This window comes from Triturus cristatus, chromosome 2_1 (assembly GCF_964204655.1).
Source record: "Triturus cristatus chromosome 2_1, aTriCri1.1, whole genome shotgun sequence".
NCBI lineage: Eukaryota > Metazoa > Chordata > Amphibia > Caudata > Salamandridae > Triturus > Triturus cristatus.
Window position 1 is genome coordinate 808110455 of NC_140581.1, and position 22554 is coordinate 808133008.

The 22554-nt window shown below is 46.4% G+C and overlaps 1 protein-coding gene across 2 annotated transcripts in view; it reads left to right on the forward strand.

Moving 5' to 3' along the window:
• CNTNAP4 (contactin associated protein family member 4) overlaps positions 1–22554 on the forward strand; it is a 1754782-nt gene that overhangs the window by 945041 nt on the left and 787187 nt on the right. The gene's annotated exons all lie outside the window — the stretch shown is intronic.

The window sequence follows — 22554 nt, forward strand, 5'->3', positions numbered from 1 at the left end:
AAACTATCCGACAGTGCCTTTCGCTACATAAAACCAACATGGAAGAAATACCCTGGGGCAGAGCTTCAAGTGCCCACCCAGAGGTTTGACTTGATAACGGGCAAAACTTCCCTTGTGGTCACTCAGAACAGTTCTGTGGGCAGCCCTTCTCATGCTGGGATTGGTGTCTGGTGTCTAGAAGGAAAATTAAGGGGGCAGACAGGGTTGGCACGAGTCCTTCTTTGTTTCTTTGGCAATGTGTTCCTGGAGGGTGAGCTTGGAGTCCAGATTAAATCCTACTGATTAGGCATTCGGGGAGAGTTGGGGTTTGAAGCCATCAAGGTTCAGGTCATTGAGCCATGTTTTTATAGTATCATGTTTGTTATTCTTGGCAAATAACAGGAAGCAGAGTAGACTTTCAAGTGGAGTTGTGTATCATCAGAACATTGGTGAATCTTGAGGCTATTTTCTGTGAGTAGAGAACTAAGTGACTCCGTATAAAGGTCGAAGATGGCAAGAGACTCCACAGGTGATAGAGCTATTTTGTGACCTGGATTTATCCATGTGAACATACTGGTGTAGGTTGGAAAGATAAGATGAGAATCAGTGAAGGAGATTGCTGGTAAATCCCATTTGAGACTTTAGGGTTAATATAAGGGAATGAAGGTTGATTGTGTAGAAGGCAGCTGAGAGATCCAACAATATCAGGAGTCATGGTTCATCAAGAGGGCATTATCTACAATGTGTTAGGTAGCGGTCTCCATATTGCAGCGTGATCTGAAGCCAGACTGGTAGATGTGCTAGAGATTGTAAGCACTGATCTGATCTTGGAGTTGAACATTGTTGGAAAACGAGGCAGCATCTGTGAGGCCTGCACAAATAACATGACTACATTTGTCCTTCACTGGGAACCAAACACCCAATTGTAGCGCCTGACTCTCAGAGGGTAGCGTTGCAGAGCAGTCTGAGGCTTACTCAAGGGAGGTGGAGTGGGCTAGTAATCGCCATCTGCAGGTGCACAAAAATAACACTCAATAATTGATTGTCCAGTCTGTACTTTGCTTTATAAAAGTAAGAGTACATTTATTAAACACACACACCACTCAATACTATGCACCAATTTACAAATATACATAAGCTGTTGGAATTACTTTGTGACATTGCATAACATCTCCACCCCTCCCGCGGGGGGGGGTCTAGTACCACCACTCCCATGTATGCACATTAACTTGCCCCCAATGCAGTTAGTTGAACATAACCTGGAGCGAGGGCCTTGCGCACTGGCACCGTCCCAGTGGCGACCCACCCCATTACCTCAACCAGCATTAAAAAGGGGTAAACCTGCCTTGGTGACACATGACCCTGACTGAGCATCTCCTACTGACCATAAAGTATGCACCTCTATATCTTAAGGGCTAGGAGTCTGGGGTCTTCACCTAAGCGCAGCAGCAAGAATCCATGTTTATGCACACTTTAAAATGACAGTACTCATCACCTTGGTTGATCATTTGAATGCATTGCAATTACAGCCCCTTAGGGCATCACAGATGAAATCACAGGATTGCTCATATACAGCCAGACACCCTAGCAGGAATGTCTGGCCACATAGCCCCACTTGGCCTATGACATCTCCTTACACATGTGACAGTCCCTTCAAAAGAAGTACTCCTGTCAACTACACTTCTCCTGCAGTGTGCCTCTTCACTTTAAAAGGAATCACAAAAGCATGGGATTACGTAAATACAGCCAGACCCCCTAGCAGGAGGGTCCAGCAACATAACTCCATTTAGCTTAACATCACCTTACACATGTGACTTTCAGTCCACCTAAAAAGAAATAACCAATAGTGAATGCATTTCGGTGCAATCACACCACTTCACCTCCAGGGGATGCCCTTCTCCAGACATCCCCAACTCAGCCCTTCTGCTGAGCCCTTGAGGGGTTATTCTTTCAGATGCCCCGTGAAACTTAGGGGTGGACTGTTCTTCTTTATGCTGGGGGAGACTGCGGTGCTCCTGCCGCCCCCCTGCACCCCTTTTCACAGATGAGGTTGACCCCCTCCTCTGGAGGCCACCAGGCACAAAAATGGCAGATTTCTACGTGCTGGGGGGGGAAAGACTGTGCTCCCCCAGCCGCTCCCCCAGCACCTTTTCACAAGTGAGGGTGGCCCCTCTCCTCTGGGGGCCACAAAGCACCAAAACAGCAGATTTCCAAATTCCTGGCGAGGCATTATGGGGCACTTCATGCTCCTCTTTAACAGCCCCCGCCACTGGGAACACTCTCCTCTTCCCTCAGGGTCTCTGATTCAGCAGGGTGCTGTCTTCACTGGCTCCCTGCGCCAGCTTCTCGCCAGGCTCTTTGTGGGTCCCTCTTGTCCCTGCGCAGAGGCCCCTGTTTCTGTGCACCAGTCCTGGGCTCTTCTTCTGGTGCTGATAGGGTCCTGGGGGCAGTCAGGGGGTCCCTCCTTCCAACTGCCCATTGCGCCAGGCTCCAGCACCTTCAGCCTCAGCCGAGCACACACCCCAGAGAGCCCTTCTCTTCCTGTGCAAGCACTTTTTAAAAGTTGAGTAGGGGGCTGGCAGAAAGTCTCTGTTAGTCCTATCAAACAGCGACCCACCACGTCCCTGCCCCTGCTCCCTCCTTGTCCAGCCTCTGAGCTTGTTCAAAATGGTGTCCTCCAGGGTTTCTGGCCACATGTCTGAAGCCTCATCCCCCACGCTGCCTTCCCTCCTTGGTGCAGCCTGGTGCCTGGCACCCAGTGACAGCTGCTAATTGATGAGCCTGTATCCCCTCCCATCTTCTCTTCGTGGAGAGGAGGCCCTAGCTTGTGGGAGAAAGGTTATCAATCCATCCAGCTGAGGTCAGCCCTCAGCCTGGGTCTGGTCGTGGCTGGCTTACAGAAATATGACAGTTCTGGATCACCCAAAAGCAGTACAAATATGACTTTGGACTCTGCAGAATACTTCTTTTCACCTCCAATACAATGGACTTTAGGGCATGTCTGGAAACTGTAGGCCTTGTGGAAGTTAATTTAGCCATGGGCCCCACATTCCCTTAGGGAAATAATGAAGTGAAAACACAGTAAAACACACTGACTTTCCCTGGCATGTTTCTTTCCAGCGTATAAAGCCTATTCCATATCACCACCTAATACTGCATAAGTCCTGCCACACCATTCACTTTGTAGCTGCTTCTGGCCTGCGCACGCTAGGAATCTCCCCTGCGCAGCCCGTACACGTGTGCACACGCATGTTCACATGTGTCTGCATGTAACCAGCCCGGTGTCCCTTACTCCAGTTGCTGCGCAGTGGCCTGGTCAAGCCAGGGGAACACCAGTAAAATCCCCATGCAGTCTCTTACATCCTGAGTTCACTGTGGGTGAGTCTCAACTTATGAGGCTCCCCCACAGTAAAAGCTAAACAATTAGATGCTCAAAAAGCAAAAAATACGGGCGGCCCATAGTGTCAGAACCACCTTCTAACACACGCCGTGCCCAGCTGATTCCTACAGGGAAGAAGTAGCCACTCTACATGGGTACACTTCCCGTAGTCAGCGATAACTAGTTATAAGGGGTTCTGACCAGACCCCCCTTACTGACCAGTTATCCGCTTAGACCACCTACTCCTCCCATCCATGAAATCTCCACCCATGACAGGGATCCCAGACTACCCTAAGAACCCCCCGGGCTCTAGGTTAGATACCTCTAGGTCACTCATGATCTACATGGACTCAGCCTAACTAGGCTCACCTTTGCCCTTGGGCATGCAACACTATGCCTACCACTTCTCTGGACAAGGGTCCAGTGCCTCAGCACTGATGCGGTCTTCTGGGATAGGTCTAAATCCCATCCCCGGGGTCACTAGCTGGTCTCCCTTCCAGAGTTTGTTCCAACCAGTACCCTCTCTCCGTTTTGGTCCTTGCACCCCAAAGATGCAATCTCTCTGGACCCTCACCCTCAGCCTGCCGCTGAGGTCATTCTGCTGCCACCACCCTTTCGGGATGACTGTCTTCCCTAAAGAAAGCACAGCCACTTGTGCTTCCCCACACAGAAAAGCCCCCTTTGGCCACTGGCCTGGCTCCCTGATAGGACCTCAGACCGGCCTCACCACCACACTGGCAGTGCCAGGGAGGAACACTGAGGGTGCCTCATCAGACATGCTACAGCTCATTCCCCCCGTCAGTAGCTCCACTCGGAAACTACCCCGGGAACCTAGACCCCTTCCTTGTTCTCCGCTGCGAGAACAGGGCCTATGGACCCTTCCCTCCAAGAGGTGCGCTCTCCTCCTGGAGTACCCTTAGAGAGCCTGTGGGTCCCGAGTTAGCTAGACCCAGGCCCACCTCTCATGGCTCTCCCCGGTCTCCCTGCAGCGCCTTGGGAGACCGCCCAGGGACCTACATGGACCCTGGATGGCCTGCACCACCCCTTATGAAGAGCAGGGTCCCTTCACTTAAGATAGGCCCCACCTGCCTTCAGGGTAGTACTACCACTCTCAGCCAGGGACCCTAAAGTTCCTGGCTAGGCCTGCACCACCCCTTCGCGAAACACAGGGTCCCTTCACTTAAGCTGGGCCCCACCTGTGTCCAGGGTGGTACTACCTTGCAGAAGTCCACCTCCTGCCTTGAACTAGGGAACACCCCCATGCTCCTGGTCCTTGGGTCCAAGTCCCACAGGACCTACCTGACTGGTTACTGGCTAGGCATCGCCCCAGCCACCACTTCAGGTTCCCTCCACCAGCTCCTGGTCCTGGGGTTCAAGTCCCACCGGACCTACCGGCCTGGTCACCGGCCACCCGACCCCGACACCTCAGGATCCACCACTAACCTTTTCCTTGGAAACTAGGGAGCACATCGCCCCCACTCAGATCTCCACTGGGTCAGTTACCTAGCCCACCTAGGGTACATAGGGGCTACCACTACACACCATCACTCAAGAACTCCCCTCCTTGGGGGCCACCCGCTACCAGGGGCCACCCCTGGGTTGCTCACATCCCCACCAGTTAACCTGGGGGACCTGCCTGACACTCAACTCTACCACACCCTCCACCCACTGTGGGAAAAGTTTCTTGGGGTCCCCCACCATGGGATCACCTGGGGCGCTACTACCCGGGGTAAAGAAACCTCCTGCCCCACCCTTTCAGTGGTTTTGGCCTGCGCCATTAGCAAGAAACTACCAGTGGGGGAAGGATATCTGGGGCCCCTCCTTTGGAAACCCTCCCTGCCCTTAAAAAGCGCGGGAACCTCCCAGGACCCCTACTTCTCCTGTCCCCCTTGAAGGTCAATCCACCCCTACACCCCCACCTGTGATGTAGGTATCAGTTGCTGTCCCTATCTCTTGAGGAGACACCCTCCTCATGCAGGTGTAGTGTATGTAGTGTTAGGGTTCAAAGGTGTACAATATGGCTTAGAACATTTGTATGCAATCATTTCCTGGAAAGCACCATCCCGCTAGCACATTATAATCATCATAGCACGGTCATATCAATACAGCTTACATGTAAACCATAATAACTTCACATGACACATATGGGCGCGGGGCTTTCCTTTCCCATACCTTTAGTTCACATAACCAAAACTTTGAACCTTTCTCAGAGCCTTGCGCTCTTCCATTTGCTCATTGCTGCATAGGTAATATGTGGCAAAACTGGACTTATCAAATGCTATAAATGCACACCAGAATGGGATACTATGTTTCCCGACGCTAGACACCAATGTTGGAAAACGAGGCAGCATCTGTGAGGCCTGCACAAATAACATGACTACATTTGTCCTTCACTGGGAACCAAACACCCAATTGTAGCGCCTGACTCTCAGAGGGTAGCGTTGCAGAGCAGTCTGAGGCTTACTCAAGGGAGGTGGTGTGGGCTAGTAATCGCCATCTGCAGGTGCACAAAAATAACACTCAATAATTGATTGTCCAGTCTGTACTTTGCTTTATAAAAGTAAGAGTACATTTATTAAAAACACACACCACTCAATACCATGCACCAATTTACAAATATACATAAGCTGTTGGAATTACTTTGTGACATTGCATAACATCTCCACCCCTCCCGCAGGGGGGGGTCTAGTATCACCACTCCCATGTATGCACATTAACTTGCCCCCAATGCAGTTAGTTGAACATAACCTGGAGCGAGGGCCCTGCGCACTGGCACCGTCCCAGTGGCGACCCACCCCATTACCTCAACCAGCATTAAAAAGGGGTAAACCTGCCTTGGTGACACATGACCCTGACTGAGCATCTCCTACTGACCATAAAGTATGCACCTCTATATCTTAAGGGCTAGCAGTCTGGGGTCTTCACCTAAGCGCAGCAGCAAGAATCCATGTTTACGCACACTTTAGAATGACAGTACTCATCACCTTGGTTGATCATTTGAATGCATTGCAATTACAGCCCCTTAGGGCATCACAGATGAAATCACAGGATTGCTCATATACAGCCAGACACCCTAGCAGGACTGTCTGGCCACATAGCCCCACTTGGCCTATGACATCTCCTTACACATGTGACTTACAGTCCCTTCAAAAGAAGTACTCCTGTCAACTACACTTCTCCTGCAGTGTGCCTCTTCACTTTAAAAGGAATCACAAAAGCATGGGATTACGTAAATACAGCCAGACCCCCTAGCAGGAGGGTCCAGCAACATAACTCCATTTAGCTTAACATCACCTTACACAGGTACTTCACTTTACACATGTGACTTTCAGTCCACCTAAAAAGAAATAACCAATAGTAAATGCATTTCGGTGCAATCACACCACTTCACCTCCAGGGGATGCCCTTCTCCAGACATCCCCAACTCAGCCCTTCTGCTGAGCCCTTGAGGGGTTATTCTTTCAGATGCCCCGTGAAACTTAGGGGTTGACTGTTCTTCTTTATGCTGGGGGAGACTGCGGTGCTCCTGCCACCCCCCTGCACCCCTTTTCACAGATGAGGTTGACCCCCTCCTCTGGAGGCCACCAGGCACAAAAATTGCAGATTTCTTCGTGCTGGGGGGGGGGGGGGGGGGAAGACTGTGCTCCCCCAGCCGCTCCCCCAGCACCTTTTCACAAGTGAGGGTGGCCCCTCTCCTCTGGGGGCCACAAAGCACCAAAACAGCAGATTTCCAAATTCCTGGCGAGGCATTATGGGGCACTTCATGCTCCTCTTTACCAGCCCCCGCCACTGGGAACACTCTCCTCTTCCCTGAGGGTCTCTGATTCAGCAGGGTGCTGTCTTCACTGGCTCCCTGCGCCAGCCTCTCGCCAGGCTCTTTGTGGGTCCCTCTTGTCCCTGCGCAGAGGCCCCTGTTTCTGTGCACCAGTCCTGGGCTCTTCTTCTGGTGCTGATAGGGTCCTGGGGGCAGTCAGGGGGTCCCTCCTTCCAACTGCCCATTGCGCCAGGCTCCAGCACCTTCAGCCTCAGCCGAGCACACACCCCAGAGAGCCCTTCTCTTCCTGTGCAAGCACTTTTTAAAAGTTGAGTAGGGGGCTGGCAGAAAGTCTCTGTTGGTCCTATCAAACAGCGACACATCACGTCCCTGCCCCTGCTCCCTCCTTGTCCAGCCTCTGAGCTTGTTCAAAATGGTGTCCTCCAGGGTTTCTGGCCACATGTCTGAAGCCTCATCCCCCACGCTGCCTTCCCTCCTTGGTGCAGCCTAGTGCCTGGCACCCAGTGACAGCTGCTAATTGATGAGCCTGTATCCCCTCACATCTTCTCTTCGTGGAGAGGAGGCCCTAGCTTGTGGAAGAAAGGTTATCAATCCATCCAGCTGAGGTCAGCCCTCAGCCTGGGTCTGGTCCTGGCTGGCTTACAGAAATATGAGAGTTCTGGATGACCCAAAAGCAGTACAAATATGACTTTGGACTCTGCAGAATACTTCTTTTCACCTCCAATACAATGGACTTTAGGGCATGTCTGGAAACTGTAGGCCTTGTGGAAGTTAATTTAGCCATGGGCCCCACATTCCCTTAGGGAAATAATGAAGTGAAAACACAGTAAAACACACTGACTTTCCTTGGCATGTTTCTTTCCAGCGTATAAAGCCTATTCCATATCACCACCTAATACTGCATAAGTCCTGCCACACCATTCACTTTGTAGCTGCTCCTGGACTGCGCACGCTAGGAATCTCCCCTGCGCAGCCCGTACACGTGTTCACACGCATGTTCACATGTGTCTGCATGTAACCAGCCCGGTGTCCCTTACTCCAGCTGCTGCGCAGTGGCCTGGTCAAGCCAGGGGAACAGCAGTAAAATCCCCATGCAGTCTCTTACATCCTGAGTTCACTGTGGGTGAGTCCCAACTTATGAGGCTCCCCCATAGTAAAAGCTAAACAATTAGGTGCTCAAAAAGCAAAAAATCCGGGCAGCCCATAGTGTCAGAACCACCTTCTAACAAACATAGACTGATTTTTCAATGATCTTGGCTGCTGAACGGTAGATTGGTGACCTGCCGGTAGTCGACTAGGTCAACAGGTTTAGTGTAGGTTTCCTAAGGAGTGGGAGTATCTGGACTGTCTCGAAAGGGGAAGATTTCTTGAGTGAGGGAGGCATTGACAATGGTAAGTAGGGGTAAGAGAGCCTCAGCAGAAAGAGCTTTGTGAAGAACAATGAAGTCTGAGCTGTTGGAGACTAATAAACAGCTCCCAACTGCATTTGCAATTTATAAAAAGCACATTACAATATCTGACCCTTCTGTAAGTCACCTGCAATGTGCAAACAGAAGATGCAAGCAGCACAAAAAGAGCACAACAATAAGATTCCAAATGTAAGCCTACAAATAAGCTTTCACCATTTTTATTTGAAGAAAAACCTGCAACATAAAGTGTGCTTGATTAAATATATGCAGCAACAAAGGCTAGGTATGTACTTGAAGAGGAAATCATTTTTGTTGTTATTTAAAAGGCTCCCTTGCAAGTGCATATAGAAGGGTGGGCTACAATTTCCGTTCCGCTCCCGGAAATTGAGAAATTTCAACATTTTCGAAACTTCCGCGATCCGCGGCAGAAAGGAAATATGCAGGGCAGGATTCATTCTGGCACGATGCCGTTGTCATTAAAACCTCAACAGGAAGCACTTACAGATTTAAATAAAGCAGGTGCCCGAGTTGAAGGTCAAATTCAGTAAAGCATTAATCAGCACAAAAGATTCGTGAGCACGGTGGAGGCTAGGCAGGTGTGCTTTCTCCCCATATCTACCATCAACAATTTGCTGTAATCCTTGATGGAGGTCTGTGCATCCATGGGTTTCTCGAGCGCAATCCCCGTGTAGTTCCTGACACCAGGAGGTTCTGTCTCCTCATCTGCTGCTCTGGTCGGTCTCTGACCCTTTATAAACAAGAGGCATGTTAACTGCATAGAAGCCCCGCCCGTTTGGCCCCAGCCCACACACCAGCGGTGTGCAGCGTCTTCCTGCCCTTTCCCCACTATGATGGACAGCTCACTCGACCATCGGCGCGGTGGCAAAAGTTACAGACACACATGGTCGCTGGAGACAACTCTTCTGGCCCTTTACGCAGCTGTAGTGTAGGAAAAGTACTATACATTTACCCACCGAGGTAGCACTTACTGATTAGCCAGTAGAAAGTACTCCAGTTGAGTAGAGGTATTGCACAAAATGGTGGCATCTTCTTGGATAAATATGCAGGGCAGGATTCCGTCTGGCACGATGCTCCTGTCACAAAAATGAAACCTCAACAGGAAGCACTTACAGATATAAATAAAGCAGGTGCCCGAGTTGAAGTGTGAAATTCAGTAACACATTAATCAGCCCAAAATCTCAGCGAGCACGTGGAATTTCGCGTGTTTGCAGAGATTTTTTGCCGTTTCGTGAATTTTTGCGACAGGCAATTTCGCAAATTCCACCCACCCTTACTTCAAATCAGTCAAAAAATGAATTTAAAACTGTGTACCTTGCCTTTTATGGTCAATGCCCTCCTTTTATTTCTCAGAGACTTGTGTAGAATCGGGGTCTATTCTGAATCACTTTCCGTCACAGATAAATATAACACTGAAATTGTATGAATAAGTAGTCACTGGTCAGCCTATGTTGATGGGTGTAAATAAACTGCTCCAAAGTATAGCATTATAAACATTGTCTATACTGCTATTCATTTCACTGATACCATTTTTAAAACTGTCAGCTTCATCTTGACTATTCCTTTTTGCAGTATTAAAAGTCTGAGGATAGCCCTGTAGAAATGTAAATATTCCAGTTCTAGAGGGGAGGGGTTATTGTATTGAACTTCCCCGCTTTGAAACTCTTCCACATGGCTCATGTAGACAGCCCTTGTGGTATGATACAGACACGAACATTCAGTAGGGCAGTATCTGTAATCTGCTCAGGTTACCCTTTTTACGCAATAGCAGATTCTATCTATAATCACCCTGATTTAGGAGTTTGTGGTCATATGATTTACTTGAACCTTGTATGAAAAAGCAATTCGATGTCTGAATGATATCCCGATTTGAGGTTATGATAGTACAGCATAGTCCTGTGGAGCTAAAGGTAATTTTTGTTTGAAACATTATTGGGGTATTTATTTGTGAAAAACACTAGTGTAAAATTTGATGAATTACAGTTAAGATTCAGCCGGGCATTGTGAATTCTCTTCAGCATAGGCAGTTGCAGCAACAAAGTAAACAGAATAAAATAATATATCCAGGAAGGAACAAATGTTGTTTCAGTTAAAGGTATAGCACTGTCCCATTTAAGAAAGGAAAATGAACTTCTGGTAATATCAAATAATAAGAGGAGGACATATCAAAAGTGGGACATTTAAAAAACCTAGAGGAGTGGTGATTATCTGTACTAAACCATTAGGCTTAATTTAAGCACCCATTACAGTGCAAACATTGTATCTTGCAATGCATAGGAGCCATTTTAAAGTTCTTTATCATTTGTCGTGAAGCTAATGTTATTTCACATTTATCTATGTCACTGTGGATATTTCCTTCCAAATACATCATTCCTTTCCTCAAGTGTAGGCTTTCTTGTACTTCTGTTCTGCACACTTCACAGAATATTTGGCACATTTTACAGAATGTTTTTGCTAGTTATACACATTGTTCCTCATAAGGAAGTCAGCATAGATCATTTAAAAAGGAATATATTAGCAAAGATTGCTTCTGCCTAAGCTCTTCTTTAAACTAATTATAGTCATTGAATCCAGGTAATGACATCCTACCGTAATTTGGTATAAACAATCTTCTGTGTGTCTGTGTGGGGCATGATTTGGTATAAGCAAAAATCAGAAAAAAAGTTAAACAAAGTAGAAATAGCTATAGGCCTCTTTTAGACCGAGCCCTTTTGACTGGTTTATCCACAAACTTTTTGCCTTTTGCCTCCTATTTTTCTGGCCCTGTTTTCATTGGCCATAGGATTCTGAACACATTACCATTGCTGATTAGTGTTAAAGTGCATATGCTCTCTGTATAAATTGTGACAATGCTTGGTTATCCATGATTGTCATATTTGATTTACTGGTAAGTCCCTAGTAAAGTGCACAGTGTGTGCCAGGGCCGGTAAATCAAATGCTACTAGTTGGCTTGTAGCACTCATTGTGCCACCCACCTAAGCAGCCCTGTAAATGTGTCTCAGACCTACCACTGTAGAGTCTGCGTGCCCAGTTGTAAACTGCCATGTTGCCCCGACATGTGCACCCACTTACCAGGCCCAAACATTCCCTTTCCTTACATGTGGACCATTTTCTTACTTTACTCTTCTGTGTGGCTGTTTGTGTATTCAGCGTATGATGTTTGAGTGACAGGAGCTGGGATTTGCATTCACTCTAGACAGTCTCGGGGAGTGAGGTGTGCCCTTCCTTGCTGGGTGACTCATCGCAGTGCTGAATAGACCTGGTCTGAATTTAGAGTGGTGGGAGGAGTTGCACCTTAATAGGCTGTGTCTCCTTTTTTCACAATGTCGTCTCCCTGTGGTCATTCTGCACCAGGAAGGACATAACTGGTTTGGACTGGGTTCAGAGATCCTGGCCACAAAGAGAACAATGTCATTTTGGGCCGACGACCGCAACACACTGTGCTCATTTTGTTTTTACTGATTACCTAATTTCCTCATTTCTGGGGCTGGCAGCAGCCACACCTCACGTTGGCGGGCAGCTTCGCTCCCCCAAGGATTACACTTGCGGGGGACCCAGTGAGGTCTCCCGTCATCCCTGCAGTGGGGGCTTGTCAGAACTGGGGGTCTCTAGTTGGCAGAGGTAGGTACCTTTGACCAAATAGGGACCCTTGCTTCTAGTCAGGGTAAGGGGGTACACTTCTAAAATAACCCCTGCTCACCCCCTTGGTAGCTTGGCACAAGCAGGCAGGCTTATCTCAGAGGCAGTGTGTAAAGCATTTGTGAACACATACAGTAATACAGTGAAAACACTGCAAATGGACACCACACCCGTTTAGAAACATAAGTATCTTTACTAGACTTAACACAAGACCATAAACGACAAAAATCCACAATACTGTACTCAAAATAAACTTAAAGATGATAGAAGTAACTTAGTTCAAGTTGATGATGAATGTAACACGTTTCTCACAAAAGTACCTTGGATGCGTAACGCAAAACTAACAAAAGGTTTGCAGTGACAGTGATGCGATGGTTCCTTGCTTTGGGGAAGGCGATGCATCACTCCTCAATGCTTGCGCAGAGTAGGGGATGTGCCTAGTTGCTTCCAGAGAGGAGGTGATGCGTTGATTCTTGTACTGCGTTTCTGGTTACGATGTGGCAAGATGGCGCCTCGATGTGATGCGACAATCTGGTGCGATGCGATAAGATGGCGCCCTTGATGAGCTGTGACAACGTGAAGACGATGCGTGCACTCCCGACGGCCGTGCGGCGACTCAACAACTTCTGAGGCACGACACGCTTCCCCGTTGATGCGACAGCGCCCCTTGCGGTGGCAACACGCTTCTCCGGTGATGCGACAGCAAGCAACTGCGGCGAAGACACGCTTCTCTGGTGATGCGGCGACGGCCTCTGCAGCGGCGACACGCTTCTCTGGCGATGCGACGGCACAGCTGCGACGGTGACACGCTTCTTCTCGTTGAGTCGCGCTTCCAGCTCCCAGCAACACGTAGGCTTCTGCAGACAGAATTCCCAGCAAGGATATTCAGAGGGGAGCTGAGCTGGTGGTGAAGTCTTGTAGCCCTGAGACTTCAGCAAGAGGCAAGCACAAGTTCAAACCCTTGGAGAAATATTCTGCAAGATGATAAAAGTTCCTTAAAAGTTCCTTCTCCTTTCCTTGGCAATAAAGAAACCACTGCAGGCCAACCCAGCAAAATAGCACACTGGCAGAGAGGCAGTCCAAACTCCTGCAGCTTTCTTGGTTCTTCTCCTTGGCAAAGGTTTGTCTTGTTTTCCCAGAAGTGATCTAAAATCTTGGGGTCTGGGCCCCCATATTTATACTAATATTCTCTTTGTTCTCTGAAGGCAGAGGGTCCTATACCTAGTCCAAACCAGTTCTGGGTGCATTTTGCCAGTGCACACCTTCTTCCTTTGTCAGTGTGGGCCAAGGCCATCAGACGCACCCCAGGAGGTGGAGCCAGCCGTATTCAGGCCCAGGTGCTACTCCGCCCACAAATCCTCCTGCATATAGGCCCTAGTCCTATTCAGCGTAATGCTGACTCACCATGTCTCCTGGAGCCCCCCAGCCCCTGTCACTCACAAATCCAGACATACAATACACAAGCTAGCAGAGGCAGGCTGGATGGTTATGCAAGAAAATACCTACTTTCTAAAAGTGGTATTATCAAACACAGAATGTTAAAACCAACTTCACTAAAAGTTGTATTTTATCATTCTGAGTTCAGGTATACTAAACTCAAATTTCTACCATGTTCCCTTGGTCAGTTAGGATTATAAGGTGTTATAATCAAACTGCCCATTCTGGCTAATGGGGACAGGTAGCCTTGCAATAGTGAAAATCGAAATAGGCTGCAATTCACTATCAGGTCATGCCACACACTTTGGGGCATGAACTACCTTTTACATACAATGCACCCTGCCCTAGGGCCTACCCTAGGGATGTCTGATATGTAGAAAAGGGAAGGTTTAGTGACTGGCAAGTGGGTGCACTTGCCAAGTCGACATGGCAGTACTAGACTGCATGCAGGCTCTGCAATGGGAGGCCTGAGATACACTTTACAAGCTGCTTCTGTGGGTGGCCCAATCAGTGCTGCAAGCTCACCAGCAGCATTTGATTTACAGGCCCTGGGCACGCATGGTGCACTATACTAAGGTCTGACAAGTAAATCAAATAATCCAATTATGGAGTCACTAATCAATACATCAATTTAACATAGGGAGCACTTGCACTGTGGCACTGAATAGCAGTGGCACAGTGCCCAATTCATCTAAACCAGCAGACATATAAAAAACAGAGGAGGCAATCAGTAAAAAATGGAAGGGAGACTCACGCCAATGGTACCAGGTCTAACACGGCTGAAGGGCTGCAACTGCCTCTCTGGTCCCGCGTGGCTGTAGTTAGAAAAGTGTGCTGTTTCGGACCACCAACAAAAGCACCATAGTTCCTGGGATAGGCAGGCAGGTGCTTCTGTCGCCACACTTGGGGCTCCCACTAATGCCTACATTATAATAGAGGTGCATTGTACCTATATGCTTATGGCGGTACCTGTGTAGTCCAGGTGGCACTGGTGATATTGAGTGAGGTATGCGCTTTAGCCCTAGCCCAACTGCTGCATTTCATGCCCTGAAATCCTAATGAATGTGGTTTTGGTGCCTTGGATAATCAGGACAGTGAGGACCATATAATGTGAGGGTGGAATATGCACAGTAATGTGGTTTTTCATGATGTCTGTATAAACAACAGTGCAACTGATAAGTATTTGCTTTATTGTGCCAAATGTAATGTTGTGACTATTGCCTAGTTGGCAAAGTGATTTTTGTTCTGTGACGTCAAGATGGTTTCCTTATGGCAAAGTGATTTATGCTCTATGTGAGTATGACCACTGACTAGTTGGCAGAATGAATTATGTGATTGTGGTCTAATATGTGTTTGATGTATAATACAAAGGACATTTTTATATAACCTTGTGCGGATTCTCTTTTGTAGTGTGCCTAGTGTGTCACTGGTGTGTGTGTGTGTGTGTTGTGCAAACGCTTTACACATTGCCTTTGGGATAAGCCTGACTGCTCTGCCAAGCTACCAAGGGGGTGAGCAGGGGTTATCGCAGGTGTGTAACCGCCTTATCCTGACTAGAGTGGTGGGTTCTGCCTGGCTTAGGTGTATACGCAAGCCAACCAGAAACCCCATTTCTAACAGCCTCTGCTACCTTTCCTCCCGAAAGAGTAGATCACCCCATACTCTATGATCATTCTCTTTCTTCAAATGACAGCCTAATGTGCCAAACCAATGTTTGCTGACATATTCAGATATAAATGATACCTCATGTTATGTTTGCCTATGAGCTGCAGCTGTGATAAATGTATGATCAACAAAACAATGATGATACTTTCTCTGTGCTCATCTCGAGTATTCCCTCTTTATCCCATCTGTGTTTATAACTCATGAATTTTCAGCAGCAAGACATACTAGTTCACAAATCTCATTTGCTGACTTTTTTTGTTTGAGTAAGCATGTTGCTCTCAGGAATCTAAAAAACAATTGCAACTATGTCTGGAGTAAGTAACAACTACTCAAAGAAGAAGCTTTGTGAATCAGGCCCATGGTGTCCTGAAATGCTTAGAAGTACAGAAATAAAGCATTTACAACCTAATTCATATGGACAAGTCTCGTGAGGATAAGAGCTTATTGGAACTTAATGCTGTTAACAATGATAGATTACCTTTAGAACTAAAACTGTTGTTTCTGCCTTTCTCTTAAATGGATTCATCCATTTCCTATTCAATTAACAGGATTCAATCAGCAGGTTAATTCAGTCTTTTTTCATCTGGTCAAATTAAGGAAGGTTGGATTTTTGGTCCTGTAAACACTTCATCAGCATACTTTGGTTCAGGAATTAATTCTAGATTGGTGTAGGTATCATTGAGTGTAGCAGTTGCAGTATCACCAGGATCCAGGGGGATAAGAGGCCCATTGCCAGCTGATTATGTTTTACAACGTAACAAGGCAGCCAGTGGACCCATTTTCCTTGTTTGCCTTAGGGCCATAGTAACATTTCTAAGCTCCTGTGTTTGGCTACGGTAATGTTCTTTACATGGGCAATACCAAGAAACTGCACAATAATATGTAAACTGCCCAAAATACTGGGGCCTACACTTGCCTCAGTTTGAGGAAATATGACCATACGGCCAAAGCATGACAAACCTTCCTCTGGCTTAAAGTTTGACTTATCTGCCAATTTCCATCATTAGTCTGTCTAATGCACTAATGCATTCAAAACCCCGCTCAACAATATCTAAGGGCCTGATATAGATCTCGGTGGATGGGTTATTCCGTCACAACAGTGACTGATATGCCTTCCACTGAAATATCAATCCCGTGGGATATAATGGGATTTATATTTTGATGGACGGCATATCCATCACCATTGTGACGAGGAACCCATCCGCTGAGATCAAACTCAGGCCCTAAGTTTGCTTCGAATGGTCAGAATTCCTGTACCACAATATATTTTTGAGTGTTTAAATATTATGGCAAGTTTGTTAAAAGCGGTAACACATTTTACCTAGAAACATTAGGAACAAATTTATAGACGAACACAAATTAGAAACGGCTTGATTGTGTATATTTTTTAGAATTCAAGCCTGTCCTTAGAGAGTTTTTCGATGGAGGATGAAGAACGCTGTACATGAACAGTGAGCTCTTGTATGTAATTTAGGTGCGAGTTGAAACAATTAATGGAAACAGAGGGACCCTTGGGGTGATTAAGGAGCAACAAAAAAAGAAATAGAGGAGGAGAACTGATGAGCAGAAATGGAGTACCGATCAAAACCAAAGAACTGTGAAGAAAGAGCAGATTTAAACCCAAAACAAAATGAAACGTATGCAAATTAAAATGAAGAATCATAGGCAATCAATAAAGCTGAGAACGATTCGTCGAGATCTGAGAGTGACACAAAACTGCAAAGAACAAATTAAACCCAGACATTTTGACTGACAGAGTGAATCTGCAACATGGATTCACATAGAAGGTTCTTAGAGCTCTGGCTCTGAAAACTAACAGCCGGAAGGACAAATAAATAAGAGTCATGACACGGACCCTGAAAAAACAGAATCAGTGAATTCTTTCTGTGGGTCAAATTACCGCAATTGAAACTTTCACCATACGCAAAGTGCAGAGTAAAGGAAACATTTTCAAAGAAGAGGCGCAGTCTTTATGTAGTATACAGTTTGGGGCAGATTTATGTTTACTGGCGCATCCCTACAAATCAGCATGGATGCGCCAGGGAAGATGCGTCACGAAAGTTTACCCTTGCGCCACAATAGATGTGCCGCATTTACAATGCAGCGCATCGTGGCGCAAGGATAAACAGATGCGTGACGCATCTGATGGCGGAAGGTTGGCGCATTGCTGGAGTTGCGTCGCAAGCACGACGCAGCTCCAGCAAGGCTCGGGGTTGCCCTATCGTTATAATGCTGCGTCAATCCTTACGCCTGCTTCAAGCAGGCGCAGGGTTTTGACGCAGCATGGCCGGAAAAGTGACTGAGTGAAATCTTGTACTTTTCGGAGGCGTTCCTGCGCCGAAATGCCCCCCCCTGTGCAGGTACGCCCACATGTGGCGCAGGCTTTACAACGTGACGCATCTCCCTAGATGCGTCACGTTGTAAATGGGGCGCAACATGGTGCAGGGTTTATGCCGCCGCTGCATCACAAAAGTGACGCAACGGCGGCGTAAAAGTGGCGCAAGTCCGTTATAAATCTGCCCCATAGTGTGTTGGGAGAGAATGCATTTAAAAGTGTATGCAGGGGACAGGGAAGTGGGTAAAGAGGCATAAAAAAGGAGGAGATGATGAAAAGAGGTCGATAGAAAGCCCAGTCATATTTTTATATCAGGCCCCACAAACTGCCGGGTATCATTAGGACCAATTCGAAGAGGTATTTGGAGCTATAAATGTACATTTGCAGTTTTATTAACTCACCCATGCATTTCCAGGGATTCAAATAATGATTTCTGTCAGGGGAAATGGTTTTAGTACTGTGGAGCTTCCTGCCACGAATGTGGAAAAATCTGCAGTAGTACATCTCAGGCAATGGGAGAAAAGTTGGGCCAAGGCTGGGTTTTACTTGTAATTTTGTGAATGCTCGTAAATGTTGTAGGCATTCAGAAACTAAAATCTGACCCCTGAAGGCAAGTTTTCCTATGTTCCACTGCAGGATTCGTATCCAAAGCTCACCAGAACGCAATTCAAGGAATGCATGATATTGTGCTTAAAAGCTGCATTTCATAACACTTAGTACCCCCTATGTGTTCTATGTTGGTGAGTACTGTCAAGGAGGTCATTCTGTGCACCTCTGTAGAAGAAAAATTGTACTACTGTTTCTATGTTTTGGAATATCTCAGATTTTGTTTTTCAAAATCTGGTCAATCTAACTTTTACACTTTTCAGCCTGTTTTTGGCCCATAGTGTTTTTAAAAGTTGTTCACGGCCAGTGGGGACCACCGCAAAACTCAAGTGGTGGAGGGTGGGACGGGACGGGACGGGGAATTAGGGAAATAATGATAATTTGTTTTAAACGTACTAGTTCCGACACTGCCGGCCGCCTTGGTGCTCCTCTTCTCTCCTGAGGGTGTCCCAGCAGTCCATGGGGCACCAGCACAGGCTCCCCACCCAATCCCGGCGCTGCTCTCAATCGCATGAGAGCAGCACCAGGATTGGTCTGAGCGGCTTGGACACTCAGACAGTGCATGGGAGTCTGTGCTGTTTCTTCAACCGAGCTGTGCAACACAGCCTGGGTGGAGAAACCTAAGTGCCCATGACGGTTTGGCGGGCATAAGATGGCAACGCAAACCGTCATGCCCACTTACAGTGTGCACTACTCCTCTCCTGCTGGCTGGAACAACAGTCAACCTCCGCCCGCCTAGACTTGGCTGGCTCTAGTGGGAAAAATAAAACGATAATAAAACCAATGTATTATCATTTTATATTTCCCGTTTCCTTCAACTGGCTGTCAGCAGGGGAGGGCGACGCTCCTCTGCCAGAGCGATGAGCGCGGCTGGGACTCGGGCCCCATGTTTCAACTCATTTAGACAAATTCAAAGTAATCTAATGAAATGTTAAACAGTCTATAATTATACAGAGGTGAATGACTGCAGGTGGGGGAAGAGAGAGATTAGGTGTTTTAGCCAACATTACACATTATGTGATGCCAGATATGCACGAAGTCAAAACTCGATCCGTAAATTACCACAGCAACACTTCCACGCAGGCGGCAGCGACAGTTACATTTACAGATGCAGATAACTCGGAGCTTCCGAGCATTAGCATTCCCCGAGCTAGAACATTTTTCACCACTTATGGCTAAAATACAACCGAAGTTATTGCCACTAATAAAAGAAGTACTATCGCTGCATTTCGGAGGAACGAGAAATGTCTGAGGTAATAGGATTGTCACACACGTGACTGTGCAAAATACTGTCTGGGACTCTCCAGAGCCGGTGGAGGTTTATTGCAAAATAAACACGCAATTCATCATTTTCGTTGACACTAGGTTTTTGTTATTACCCAGCACTGCACATCTCCTCCACTTCTATTTAACTTATGAGAGGATATTGTTTTTACAGTTTGTGCGTAATGTTTATTCATTGTTTCACGTCCTTGTAGCAGAGCAATATATATATATATATATATATATATATATTAAACCAATCCTGAACTCCAAACATACAAGGCCAGGCGCTGACTCCGTGGGATGATAAATCAAAGAAATATTTTATTTCACAAGGACGCCCAGACGCGTTTCGACGGATAAACCGTCTTCTTCACATATATATATATATACATATACATTATCTACTGGCGGTCGCCAGTAGACAGTTATAGTTAGGACCGTGTTTCCATAGGAAATCTCAAAATTCTATTTTGAATAACTTTGGCGCCGGTTGACGAATCTTTGCGAAATTTTCAAAACTAATGGGGCGCTCCGCTCAGCTCCTACCCTGAAAGTCTCGGGGGGATTCGTCAAACGGGGGCCTAGAAATAAGGGGGGTCCCAAAACGCGTTTTCCCCATGCATTTTCCCATAGGACCTTTAGTCGAAGGTACAGCCCGAACGGCTGAACAGAATTACTTGAAATTTGGCAGAGAGGTAGTCATCAGGTCAGGGATGTGCCTTTTGCATATATGGAGTCAATCTGTTCAGTAGTTCCTGAGAAAATTGCAGTTAAAAGCACATACATATCTATAGCCGCGCACCATGCGCGCACCGTGCACGCACCCTAACGTGCGCGAGCGTAATTCTGATTGGTTGTTACATGTCAGTCAACGTTCGAATCGGTCGAAATCAGGAAGTGTCGGCCGCCATTTTGTTTGTTTTCAGTGCGAGAGTGGAAAAGGAAGGTGGCAAACGTGAAAAGGGGGCAGGGTAGAGAGTTCCTGACCCCCTAGCTTTTGTCAGGGGGTCCCTGAAGGCCCCGAAGGCAGAAAAAAACGCGCGGTGCGCGCACCGTGCGCGCACCGTGAAAAACCATTAAAAAAAAAATTTTAATACGTAGTTTATTGACAAATAAATATATATAAATAATAATAATACATACATAACTTAGCATTTAAAAAACCGTACAAATTCACTGAAAAAACCTTAGGTTTCACACACGTTATAGTTAGGAATTAGCATTTAAAAAACCTTGCAAATTCACTTAAAAAACCATAGGTTTCACACATGTTATAGTTAGGTGGATATTTCACTCAAAAAAAACCAATGAAATTCCCCCGTTATAGTTAGTTCAAATAACTATAACTCGCGCGCCCGCCAATCTATCCCAAGGATGATGTCATCAGTGATGTCAAGAGTGATGCCACTGACCATGTCATGAGTGATGTAATATGTCATGAGCAGAGGATTGCGGGTGCGCGAGTTATAGTTATCTGAACTAACTATAACGGGGGAATTTCATTGGTTTTTTACGAGTGAAATATCCACCTAACTATAACATTTGTGAAACCTATGGTTTTTTAAGTGAATTTGCAAGGTTTTTTAAATGCTAATTCCTAACTATAACGTGTGTGAAACCTATGGTTTTTTCAGTGAATATATTAAAAAAACATTGGCGACAGAAGCTGCTCTTCATATGGTCAGGTACAGCCTAGACCCCCTCCTCACTTATCAGTACTAAGACAGTAACACGCTTAGCACAAGGAATTTTTAGATTAGCGATTCGAAAACCCCCCGGCCGTATTTATTAACAACAATTTTTTAATGATAATATTTAAACAATACAGCCTCCTAGCGAGGCTGTTGTCCTTAAGGGGCAGGCTGTAGGAGCGGTGAGCAAAGAGGTATACTCCGCCGCTCCCCAGCCTTTTATTCAAAACCTAATCCGGCCAGGCCGGTTCTAACCGGCTTGGCATTGATGTGACGCGTGCACCTGGAAGTGATTACAATCACTTCCGGGGCACGACCCAACAGCCTGGACACCAACAATTGGCGGGGCGCGCCTGTCGCGTCACCTTTGCGCGCGACAGGCCCGCCCCTGTGTGGTCATCGGGGGCCGGCACGACCGCCATACATGCGGCGTGTCCCATGCCGGCCCCGCCTTCCTAAAATATGCCCACTAGGTGAACGCACACTTCATTTAAAACACAAGACAAGAAGTGCATATTTTTCTGGTTGTAAAGCTCCTGGAATCTCATTCATCTTGAATTGAAGCTGTAATAATAATTATACAGTGTTTACGTTGCTTATTTCAAGAATAATGAGTGAAGTAAAAAAAGAGATTATTCCCAATTTTAGAGTTATTCCTTACATCTTTTTGGTCAAGTAATCACTCCATAAAAAATTCATAACATAACATACATCTTCATTCTAGCCATAAATGCTGCTTTCAGTGACTATTATTACATCTTACCTGTCTTTGTGAAGAGAACATTTTCTTTAAGCCCTGCATTGAGTTATCAATCTTGGCTTCAATCTAAAATTGATTTGGACTGGCATGATTTGAGATTATTTGGGCTAAAATCGCAATTGTTTTTTTCTAAGAAAAATGGATGCGGTTGACCTTGAAAATAACTAGCTGTTCTCCTCACGTGACAGCAGGTGCACTTTATTAAAGCAGAAGTCACCCTGATATCGAAAAATAGTGTTCCCCAATGAAACTGTTAAGATGTATATGGAGTTAGAAATTGAGAAATTATACAAACCTCCCTGCCCCGCTATGGCACTATTTACGTTATCTATCAGGCACAGAAAGAGTTTGATTTCTTCCTCACTCTAAACAGGCTATTCCATTGACCTCTGATTTAACCAAGATGTCTTTCCAGCACTACATTTAATGTGCTGCAGAAAGTCTGCTGGAGAATAAACTACCTCACAGTTTCTGCCCGCTGATAACAAGGCACTGTATAATACCGAAATGTGTTTTTTAATAGCTTCTCTTAAATGGCGGGAAAGAGTGTGAGGCATTTTATTTTCAAGTAATCATATTTTTATTCTTCAATTTC